Genomic DNA, 12,131 nt, shown 5'->3' on the forward strand with positions numbered 1-12,131 from the left:
AAGTCCGGCTCCGCGCCCCGCCCGGGCCGCTCGCGCATCGCCCCAGCCCGCGGGCCGCGCTTGCCCCGGCCGCCCCCGCCCCCGCCCCCGCCCCGGCCCCGGCCCCGGCCCCGCCCTCTGGCCTCCGCGCCGGGAAAGGCGAGCGCGCGGGGGCGGGGGCGCCGGAGCCGGAGCGGCGGTGGGGGTGGGGGTGGGGGTCGGGCCCCCGCGGCGCTCCCCACCCCCCCACCCCCGCGCTACCTCGGGCTCGGTGCACGCGTAGCCGGGCCGGCAGGTCCCCCGCCCCGGGGCGCACGGCCCGGGCCCCGAAGTCCGGCCGCCGACGCCTGGGGACCCGCGGGCCGCGCTCCCGCCGCCGAGCGCGCACCCCCGCCGGGACACGGACGCACACTCACCCGACACACACCAGCTCCCGCTCCCGCTCGCCCTCGGCGGAGAGTTGCAGCAGCTGCGGGCTCGCCCGGGGCCGGGGGGGCGCGTGTGCGCTGTGCGCTGTGCGCGTGCAGACGGGGGGCGCATCGCTAACAAATCGAACCCGCCATAAAGTGAGGAGCGCGGCTGGCCGGGTCCGCGGGGGGCGGACGGGGGCGGACGGGGAGCGGGCTTGCCGCGGGCCGCCTTGCTCCTCCCCGGCCCGGCGCTCCCCGCGCAGCGACACGTTAATAAATGTTTCCTTTTATCCGCTTTCACAAGGGCCCGCCCGGGTCTGCAAACACCCGGCCGCCCTTTGCCGAGAGCCCGCCGGTCGGCTCGCCCCGCACCGCGCACCTGGCCCTGGAGCCGCCGGCTGCAGCCCGAGCGCCCAGCTAGACCGCAGGGTGAACTGCCCAGCGCCCCGGAGGCTTCCCGAGGTACTAACTTGAACTCAGGTGAAAAGAGCTGCCGTTGCCCAGAGATGGTCCGGGAATGGGAGAGAAAGGAGAAACCGGCTTCCTCCTCCGAAAGGGGAGGAATCCGACTCAAGGTGGTGCTGTCCACCGCGGTTTCCACGGTCCCCGGTGCCACAGCAGAGGCCGGAGGGGGACGGGGCTGACCCGGGTGGGCAAGGAGCCGGCGGACAACCACCCGACCACCGGGCAGCACAGAGAGGGCGCTGAGCTGCCGAGGGGAGACAGACGCTGCCGCAGTTAGGTGCGCTTGTAGGCACCGGCGACTTAGTGTAGACCTAATAATCTTACAAGGGGAGTATTCTTGTGCCCATAACACAGATATGGAGGCCAAGTCACAGAGAGCTTAAGTAACCGGCCCAAGGTCAGACACTTGTTAAATGACGGACCCGGGATTTGAACCGGAGAAGCTGGGCTCCAGGGTTTTGCTAAGTCCCGGGCCACTTACTTTGCAGCTCTGCATCTCTTTTCTCTGCCTTAGTGCAAGTTAGGGGTGTCGTACTTAGTAAATAAAAATAGAGGAGGGTCCTGTTGGGTACCGAAATGTCTTTGTCTATTTGGCATTCAAATTGGATGTTCTAACCCAGCTGGAGGCGCTAGAGTCCCCACCTTAACCTCCCTTCTTAGCCACCCCAGATCAATTTACAGTCTAGATAAATCAGGAAAACCTGAAACTTCTTCTTTTTTTTTTTTTTAAAGCAAATTCTGACCTCGCTTTTGGTACCACTGAGGTTGCTGACCTTCTTTCTGCCTTTCTTTTGCCTTAGAACAAAATGCCAGGCTTGCTTCTTTGTCATCACGGACCAAAAAATAATGGGGACTCCCTTCCCTTCTGCTTCATCTCTGCGGAAGGAAGGACACATTTACTGCAGGGCTTCTAGTACAGCGCAGTCTAGTCGAAGCATCAAAGAGGCCATGGTTGTAATTTAAAATGTTCTAGTAGCTGCATGAGAAAGTGAAAAAAGGAGGAGGCAAATTACTTTTAATAATATGCTTAACCTAGCCTATCCAAAATATCACTTCAACATGCAATCAATATAAAAATTATTAATGAGACCTTTTACGTTCCTTTTTCTTATGGCGTCTTTGGCATCCGGTGTATGTTTTACACTTACCAAGTCTCAAAATTCCGACCGGCCACATGGGGCTGGGATTCCCATAGGAGACAGTAAGTACAGTTCCAGTAGATTCTGTGCTCTGTTGCTGAGTGTTTCTATCAGGTTATCTTATGTCATCCTCGTAACAATTTTTCAAGAAACTCATGCTTACAAAGGTCAAGGGCCGTGCCCAAGGTCACAAAGTTGGCAAGTGGGATTTTAACCCATTTGAGACTATGCCTGGCTTTGGAACATGTATCTCCTGTGACAGTTTTCTACCTGGGTCCTCCAAGCCCCGTGGGGTAAGTCTGGGGCCTGGAGTGGGGAGGGAGGTAAGATCTGTCTCTTGCCTGCTTTTTACATTGGAGAATATTTCAGAGGTTGGGAGATGTCTACCACAAAAAAGTTAAAAAATACACTGCCTTCCTTTAGGCCTCAAGTTCATGAACGCAGCTCTCCTTTTCCCTAAATGGGCCCTGCCCACAATTTTCTCCTCCATCCTCCTCTCCCCATCAGGGAACCCCAGGAGAGGAGGGGCAGCTCACAGTCCCCTACATGGGGCTGTAGGTGGGGTGGAGGTGGAGGTGATGTCATTTGATTATCATTTTTAGATATTTATTCTTTCCATTGTTGCTGTTCAAAGACCAAACATCTGTGTTTTGCCCCTTATCCTTCCTTAGGAAGGAGACAGATCTTGTGTCTCTTTGTGTATATCTGTGTGCACGGACACATGTCCGTGTGTGTGTATGTGCGCCTGTGCACATGTATGTGTGCAAGCACATGTGCGTGTTCTCACTGTAGGCAGATGCTGTGGATCCGGTTTCAGGTGAGGACTTCACTCACCAGCTCAGAGGCTCCCAGAGTCAAAGGTCTGCAAAGCGCCCTCTGGCCACGTCTCACTCCCATAATTCACAGCAAACTCCCTGGTCCTCTGGGTCTGAGGCCTCAGCCTGATTTTTCCAGCTCCCTTCCAGGCAGGAGGGGGCTCAGTGTGTGCCTGGGAGACGAGGGGGGACTCAGGGGCTCAGATGTCCCCCAGCCTGGGAAGTCGCTCAGCCACTGTGCAGGGCCCGGGTGGGGCCCCAGTGTGATTTTCGGGACCCTCCGGCCTCCTGACAGTCCAGCCCCGGCCCGTCTCCAACCCCATGGCCCGGGACAGCCTCTCCTCTCCTGTCCCTCGCCACCCTGATGGCACCCCTCTCTGTGAGCGTCCTGGCTGGATAATCGGGCTTTTCAGGCTCCTCCTGCCAGTCCTGACTCCCCCCCGCCCCCCCCCCTTCGCTGGTCTAACCTCGCGGGGACCTTTCTGTTGACACCCACACGCCTCATTTCATCCTTCCGGGAGTTCCTTGGCGGCCCTCTGCGCACAAGGCCTGGCCGGCTCTACCCCCCTCGCAAAGCCAGAATGCTGCTTTATTTCCGGAACTCCTATACAACAATTAAAAAAAAAAAAAAAAGAATCACTCCTGCTGTGTGTTTTCACAGTCAAGAGGCTGAAACTCAATCTGATTGTCCGAGCACTTCTGGCTGCGTTTGGGTTGGAGGAGATGGGATTTTATGAGGTTGTAAAAGTCAAGCTTTTAACATGTCTCAAACAAATTGGCGTGTGAAGGAGAAGCATTAAAAGTAGAAACATGGCTGCAGAGGGGGGGCCTGGGAATGTGAGTGAGCCCCCAAACCGGGGCACAGGTGGCTTTAATAACCCGAGCCAGTTTGGCACAGAAGCAGCAGAGGTCACGGAGTCACCCACCGCCAGGGGCTTGGGATCCAACTTCTCTCAGCTCCTGAGTGGGGACAGTTTTGCACGGGTTTTAAAAGACAAATCCCAGCATCATCCATAACGTGACACATTTGTGGTTAATTCTGCGGAGTTTTCACTTAGACCCAAGCTGTCTTGTCGGTAGAAATGCAATCGCATTAGGGAGAAACTGTTTATATTTCTTGAGATACTGTGATAATGAAAAACAGCCACCATAAACCCCCATTAAGTCAGAAGAACATTAATTGTATTTCATGCTGCCTCCCTGGGCTGGCTCGCTGACACAGACGTACTTTTACTTCAGCAAAACAGGGCTAATCTTTGCAGCACGGTACCCATTTCCCCCCTTAATTACACGTAATTGTATAGTCTAATTTATTCTAACGCCCGACGCCTAAAAGTGCACATTCATGAATCAAGGGTTAGATTGGGAGGTAGGAGAATTATAAATGGGTGTAATTGCAGTCTCCTGGGGGCTGCTTATGAGTGATCTCAAAGAGCCATGATGTTTATTCTGAATTCTTACCAATGAAAGACGGTCGCGCTGCCTCCAGTAAGGAACACAGATAACAGTGACAATTTGTCTAGTTGCTTAACAATACGCTGCTCGTTCTCTTTGGGATAAGTAGGCAAAAAAAAAGATTAAATACGTGAATCTCGTGTAATTTGTGATGTGATGAAACGGGGCACACAAGCATTAATCCACAGGTAATTGAGTATTAAAAATGAGTAACGTGGCCCCGGGCAGCACAGCTGCAAATCTGTGGACAAGGTAGGGTTCTGTCTTCTATTTTTACTCTAGAAAAAAAAAAAAAAAATCTCAAACCAAGAAGTTGAAGGAATAGTACAGTGGGTATGCTATACCTTCCACCTGGAATCAACAGTTGTTAATGTTTTGCCACATGTGGATTGTGTGTTGCCGCACCATTTGAAAAAAAAAAAAAAAAAGTCATTATGGCACATCACCCCTTGCAACCTGAGCGTGCATCTCCTGCGAATAAGCTGGTCTCCCAGATTACCGCCCCTTCATTATCACACCTGAGGAAATGAACAGTAATTCCATAATCATTCCCCAGCTGGCTCACATTAACAGAGCCACAAGGGTGTCTTTCTCTTTATTCCTTAAGCCTCTTTCTGCCTCAGGGCCTTTGCACTTGCCAGTGCCCTCTCTCTGCTTTGGCTCCTTGTCATCATTCAGATCTCATCTCAGATGTCACCTCTCCGAGAGTGCCTCTCCTGCCTGTTGTACCTAAAGATGTTTCCTGGTCTCCTGCACTCTCTATTCTCCCTTCTTATTTTGTTGCCTTTCTATACATGCCACTTATAAAAAATTCTGTTTTTATTCCGTGTCTATGACCACAGTCCATTTAGTGCCCCCTCCCCCATCTGCACCCCACACTAGCTGCAGGAGAGCGGGGGCTGCGTCTGGTTTGTCTGCTGTCATAGGCCTAGCGCCCATTACAGTGTTTGGCACACAGTCGGTATTCCATAGGTATTTGTGAAACGAATGAATGAATATAGCTGTGTGTGATGTTTTCAAACAGAAGTGGTAAAACAGAGAGATTGGGACCCCAGTGTTCAGAGGCAAAGCCACAGAGGTTCAGTCCCAGGACTACCACTCACCAGTTGTGTGTCGCTCTGGGCCTCCGTCCTTTAAATTCCTCTGCCAAATGGGCATAATGACATAGTCTCTACTTCCTTGGGTTGTTGTGACTTATTAATGAGTTTATATACAAAGTGCTTAGAACAGTGCTTGGCACATAACAACCAGCCTTCCTTGTGCACTTATAATTAATGTTAAGTCGGCTGGCCAGAGGCCTGTGATTTTAAGCACCGTTGGCCATGCACAGGCTCACACAGAAACGGCCTCCAAGCATAATGCCCCAGGGAAAACTTCTTGGAAGTGCTGATGTGGCCACACTGTTGGCCACATGCTGCCCTCTGAGAGGCTGGTCAGGTCAACATTTGGCCTGGGAAAGGCTCTGCTTGTTTACAGTGGGCATCTGAGCTGATGCGTCAGGGCCCGTTGCTAAATATTTTGGCTCACACCTCTGAGTCTGGGCCCTTGGAGGCTCACACAGGAGTGAGGCATGAGAACTGGGGGCAGGAGGGGACAAAGGAACCTCCTCTCCCTGTTGGAGGAGAGTGAACCAGTGGCATGGGGTTTGACTCTGCAGGTCTCCTCTCTTTGCCCTTGGAGGGTAGACTGTTAGGAATTTTACCTTATTATTGGCCTGTGCATTAAAAAAAAAAAAAGATATTCAGTACAGATGAACATATGCAGGGGCATGTAGGGAGATACAAGTTTTTAAGCTAAAGTTGCAATAACATATGAGTTAGGAATCAGGGAAAATGTTTGGAAATTTGAACAATAAAAATTGCATCTGACTGGAAATAAGATAGTTTATCCTGGAGAGTGTGCATGGAATACATAGATATTTACTTTGGTGGGAGAAAGGGGATGCTTTCAGGGTCTGTTTGTCCAGTTTTATAACAAGAACTCTACTTTCCTTTGGGGAAACTGGTTCCTACTCTATTTTCAATCCCTGAGCCTCTGTGGTAGGGCTCTGGCCCCTTGCTCCAGATTTGGGCACAGGCCTCAGACTCGGCCAATCTGTGTGCTCCACGCTCTGACCAGTGATTGATTGGTTCAGACATGGGCACATGATCCATTTTGAGCCATTGGGAATCAATGGCCCATTTTCATTTGCTCTATTGAGTGACAGGAGCTTTCTTACTTCTGGGTTTGAATTGGGTGATCCTTAAGAAGCCACTGGATGCCACGTGTAGGCTTAGACCTGAAGCAGAAGCAGAGCCATGAGGTAGACAAACTGTACTGTGATTTTAAGGCGGCACCCAACATTCCTGCCTCTCTGGTACACGGGCCCTGTAATGGTGTACATTCCCTCCCCTTGTGCGTGGGCAGGACTATGCATATGACAGATTTCATTCCCATGATTAGGTTAAGGGGAAGGGATTTTGAAGATGTAATTCAGTTGAACTTGAATGAATCAAAAGAGGGATAGTCCTGGGCAAGCCTGACCCAATCAGGTGTAAATCCTTAAAGGGACCGAGCCTTTCCTGGAATCAGAGACGCTCCAGCTGGCCAGGAAAGGGCAAAATTCCATCCTATGGAAAAGGCCCCTTGGCAGGGTGTGGCTTTTGCATGACAGACGGCAAACAAGCAGGAATCATTGTCCTATAACTAAAAGTTGAACTAAGTTCTTCCACGGCCGGGGGTGTAGAAGAGGACCCAGAGTGTGAAATGACATTGAAGCCAGACCCTGATCTCAGTCTGCTGTGGCCCTGAGCAGAAGATCCAGCCAACCCATGGCCAGATTTCTGACCCATGGGGACAGTGCGATAATAAATCCAAATTGGCTTAAGCTGCCAAGTTTGTGGCAATTTGTCATGCAGCAATAGGAAACAAGTGCATGTGTGAAAACCTAGGTCAAGCTATGCCTGAAGCTGGAAAGATAACACTGGAACTTTCAATTATGTGAGCCAATAAATCCTCCCATTCCACCTCGTTTTTTTTTTTTTTTTTTTTTTTTTAAGCAGAATTCCAGGACTGCATCCCACTGACCTGGCTTATTTTCCACATGTCTGCCTGAACAAGTCATTTAGCCCCGGGACATAACACAGGGCACTGAAATTGGCCCTGTCTGGGTCACGGGCCTGAGTTGGGAGCTGTGTGCTTGTGTGACTTGCCATCATTTCATGGGTATCTTACACCTTGACCCTGAAGATACAGACTTCTGTCCACAACCTCTGTATCCTTTTTGATCCTCTCCTGGTCACTGTGGAGGCTGTGAGAAGCATCCTGGTTTAGGGCCGGTGTTGGTAGACTTTTAACATAAAGGGACAGAGTAAAGGGTTCCAGCCTTGTGGGCCACATGCCTCTTCCTCCTCTTCTTCCTCCTTCCCACCCCCCCATGCTCAGGAGCCCCCGAGGAACCCCCAGAGCTGACACATAGACATCACCATGTCACACCTGCACAGTCCCTGTGGTGGCACCTGGTGGCACCTTAGACTTGTTTCTTGGAAGAGGCCTGGGGTCTTGATGGAGGCACAGTTACTGTAGGAAGTGGGGCAGAAAGGGGCCACAGCTGTCCCCAGGTCATCTGGTCCTAGCAAGGTTTCCTAGGGTCCCGTTCTCACTGTACTGAGTTGAATAATAGTGTCTGTCTGGAACTCAGGTCCATCCAGAATCTCAGAACGTGACCTTATTTGGAGAAAGGGTCTTTGCAGATGTAAATAGTTAAGATGAGGTCATACAGGATAAGGGTGGGCCCAGCCCCGAGCCCCCAGCCCAATGACTGGTGTCCTTGTAAGAAGAGAAAACAGGGACATAGACACAGGGAAGGAGGCAGGCTCGAGAGGGATGCAGCTGTAAGCCCAGGAACGCTGAGGACTGTGGGCAAGTGCCAGAAGCTGGAGGAGGCAAGGAAGGATCCTCCCTGGAACCTCTGGAGAGAGTGTGACCCTAAGGACATTTTGATTTCAGACATATGGCCTCCAGGACTCTAAGACAGAATACATTTCTGTGGTTTGAAGCCACCCAGTTTGTGATGGTTGTTAGGGCAGCCCCAGAAAATGAATGGAGTCATTCCTCCTCCCTTAGGGTAAATATATGAGTGATGGTGGCAGTGAAATGAAATGCCTGGAGTCCCCATGACATTAGAGTGTGGGTCTCAGCCCAGGCCTCGAACCAGAGAGTCTGATTTAACGGGGGTAGCCATGGGCCTAGATGTGGGTATTTTTTCAAAAACAACTTTATTGAAATATAGTTTACATACCATAAAATTCACCCACTTTAAGCACATGCTGATTGATTTTTAAATTTCCCGAGTTGTGCAACGATCACCATAAATTCAGTTCTAGAGCTTTCTCATGACCCCTCCTAATAAGGTCCCTCATGGGCATGGATTGTTTTAAAGCTCCCAAGACGATTCTAATCTGTGGTGGGGCTGAGAGCCCTGCTCAGGGGTGGGGACCTCAGGAAACACAGGAGAGTGGCTTAAGTTTGCCCAGAGGGTGCAGAGGCTCCCCAGCACCTACTCACTGATGTAAGTGTTGTGGGTAACTTAAAAGATTGTAAATAAAACCCCAGAGGATTAGTGGTTGTGGGGAAGGTGGGAAGGGTGAGGTGGGTGGGGATAGGGATGGAGGGCTGCTGGGATGGGTTGGCCAAAGCCCAGGCCCAGGCCTAGAAGGGTCCATATGGGCTGTGGATAGTGCTGGGGGTGCATGAGGGGGGAGGCGGGGATAAGGAGGAAGGGGCACACTCCAGGTGTCCACCTTGGAGGATGGGGGCTAGGAACTGGGATAGCTGTGGGGGAGCCTGCCTACATGACCCCCCCCCTCCCCCGGCGTGGCCCAGAGCCCGGCACATGGGAGTCACTGTCCCCAGAGGCTTCTGAAGCACCATCCCCAGGGATACACTGCGGGCCCAACACAGAGGAGACTGAAGGACCCAGGAGTTCTGCTCCTTCCACCTTGGCACAGTTCTCTGAGCCTGGGAGGACTCTGCAGAGTGGCTGGGGTAGCTCTGTCCTGCTCAGTGTCCAGGGCTGGTCCCTTCTAGCCACCCAAAGTGTGCCTTTACCTTCCTTCCAGCAGGACCTTACCTCGCCCCATGGCTCAGGCCTGAGAAGTGCCTCCTGTCAGTCACGGTGCCGTCCCTTGCATGGCTTGGCAACATCTCTGTCACTTGGCACCCAGGCTTATCCTCGTCCTGTGATTGCTCCTGGTGACTCATCCATTTGTGCTTATATCCGGTCGTCTGTGGCTCGGGCAGGTGCCGTGCCCATGAGAGCTGGGCTGCCGACCAAGACGGCAGCAGAGGCCTCTGCCATGAGCTGGATTTATCCTGGTCTGTCCCCTTCACCTTGGAGAGAGCACTTAGGCATAGATCACCCCCCTTCGCAGTGATCGCTTACGGCGTATGTCAGTAGGAACGTGGTTGCTGATGGGAGACCCCCTTTGGCTAGCGAAGACAAGAAAGGGGTTTTGTTGAAAGTTCTTAAGTATCCTCAGATCCTCAGAAGGGTCAGAATGCAGGCTTTGAAGCTGGACAGCCAGGAAAGACTTCAACCACACCGTAGGGGCTGCTCTGGCAACACCGCACTGCCGCCGCGTCCATCCTGATGACATTGGGCTTGGACTCTGAAGGCTCAGTCACTGCTGAGCTCCAGGAAGAACTGAAAGCTTCGCCACAGTGTTTTCTAGAAGCTCAGATCCCTTGGGCACAGCCACCACCACACAAAGCCACATACTGAAGTCCTGTCTCCCATGGGTGTGTCTGATTAGCAGAACCTGGGCCACATGACTGCATCCCAACTGTGAAGTGCGGGGATTTGAGTTTCTGGAATTGGCCTGGGAAGGTGAGAATCATCATGGGATGTTAGAGAGAGGGGATTGGGTGGCCACAAACACAAGACAAACACCTGCTCCACCTGCGGCAGGCTGGACAACAGGCCGAGCACTCCGTGTCTCTCATTCTACCCTTGTCCTTATAGTTAGGGAACCAAGTATCAGCAAGGGGAAGTGACGTGTCCCAGGTTGCAAGGAGCCCAGACTCTAGAACCTTCATCCACCTTCCAAACTCAGGGTTAGATGGAAAAATATCAACAGATCCCCAGCCACCTACATGCACTAATGCTGGCCTGGGGCCCCAACCACAAGGGAACCATTTTGTGTGGCAAATGCAGTCACAGGGTGAGCTCTGTTCTCTTGCTCACTCACTCCTTTGATTGAAGCAGGAAACCACTTACGGTTCGTCCATCCATTCACAGCCAGATCTTACGAAATTCGTCATGTGCTCATGGTCAGAGGGCTTGGGCTCTGGTGCAGCTTCCTGCTGCTCGGCCTTGGGCCTCGTGCATTCTCGAGCCTCATCTGTAAAATGGGCATCCAAATCTCGCCCCACTGTCTTCCCTCCAAGACTGTCATCTGGATCAAACGTAAGAGTGCAGAGTCAATGAGTGAACTGCAGGACAGCTCTTGCTTCATTGATCTTATTCCTCACCAGCAACCTGTGGATAAAGGAATCTGAATGCCTGTTGGCAGTTGCAGTCACTCTGCTTCAAAAGGAGAGATGAGCAGGGCCATAGGAGCTCTCGGTGTTGTCTGCTCAGAAAATACTGGATGAAGGCTTGTTTCTTTGCCTTGAATGGAGACCACACCCCATGGACCATTAACAGATGCTACTGGGGACGGATGGCCACAGTCTGTCTGCGTCCACCTGGGTGCAGGCAGCAGCAAAGACCCCCAAACAGTGCCATTCTTGGGTTATCCACAGGCAGAGTGCTGGTCCCGCAGGGCAGTTCAGAGCAGGAAGCCAAGGCCTCCCTGGGGGGGAGATGTGGACAGGGAAGGCCCATGGGCTGCTGGGGAGGGGCGCCCACTGGGGCAGACTGGCCTGGCCTTGGAGCTGCTACGGGAGGTGCCTTGATCAGGGTTATCGGAGAGCCCAGCAGCCTTGCACATCTGTGGTGAGATGCTCCATAGCTCAGCCTCAGAGCCTCAGGCCCCAAATGTGACTCTCATGACCCTGCTTCCAGAGGCTTAGAGTCCAGCAGGTGAGAAAGATAGATCGACCAAGCTCAACACCAGCCTGCAGCAGAGCATCTTCATTTTTACTGACATCTGCTGTTTTCTTTCCCTCACCAGCAGAAACTCGGTTTTCTTTGGGTGGCGATGTACCACCCTGAAGAGGCGGTGTAAGCTTTTAAGCCAGAGTTTCTCCGAGGGGGTCATTGGACCAGCAGCATCAGCGTCACCTGGGAACTTGTTAGAAATGCAGACTCTTGGGATGCCCGGGTGGCTCAGTGGTTCAGTGTCTGCCTTGGGCTCAGGTTGTGATCCCAGAGTCCCGGGATCGAGTCCTGCATCAGGCTCCCTGCATGGACCCTGCTTCTCCCTCTGCCTGTGTCTCTGCTTCTCTCTTTGTGTTTCTCATGAATAAATAAGTAAAAAAATCTTAAAAAAAAAAAAAAGTGCAGACTCTTGGCCCACTTCGTGCCAGCTGATCCTGACTCTGAGGGTGGGGCCAGCAATCTGCCTAAATTGCTACCCACCCCCCCACCCCCCAGCCAATCATATGTGTGGGCACACGGCCAGTTCTTGCCTGTGAGATGTGAGGAGGTTCCACTGGGGGCTTTGGGGAAATAGTTTTCTTCTTGGTAAAAAGGTAGAAATCTTAGAAGGTGGGGGTTCAGCCTTGGGGGCTCTTTCCTGCCTTCCTAGAAGTAGACTAGTGTGCACATGTGCCTGGTGCTAGAGAGAGGCATCACATGGCCAGGAGGTGGTGGTGTCACTGATGGGCTGAGGGTGACTGGAAAGATCTAGAACTGCCCAACCACTTGGGGACTTGGGGACCTTGTA

At 52.4% G+C, this 12,131-nt stretch overlaps 1 non-coding gene across 3 annotated transcripts; it reads left to right on the forward strand.

Moving 5' to 3' along the window:
* Positions 1–401: 401 nt before the first annotated feature.
* On the forward strand, positions 402–11,627 carry LOC119865751. Of its 3 annotated transcripts, XR_005377934.1 has the most exons (4): positions 402–545; positions 694–851; positions 9,363–10,129; positions 11,418–11,627. It is a non-coding gene; the product is annotated as a translation initiation factor IF-2-like (transcript). The 3 variants fall into 3 exon arrangements; XR_005377933.1 differs by having other exon boundaries at positions 9,363–11,627; XR_005377935.1 differs by having other exon boundaries at positions 9,366–11,627.
* Positions 11,628–12,131: the final 504 nt, after the last annotated feature.

This window comes from Canis lupus, chromosome 24 (genome assembly GCF_011100685.1).
Source record: "Canis lupus familiaris isolate Mischka breed German Shepherd chromosome 24, alternate assembly UU_Cfam_GSD_1.0, whole genome shotgun sequence".
In the NCBI taxonomy this organism is placed as follows: Eukaryota; Metazoa; Chordata; class Mammalia; order Carnivora; family Canidae; genus Canis; species Canis lupus.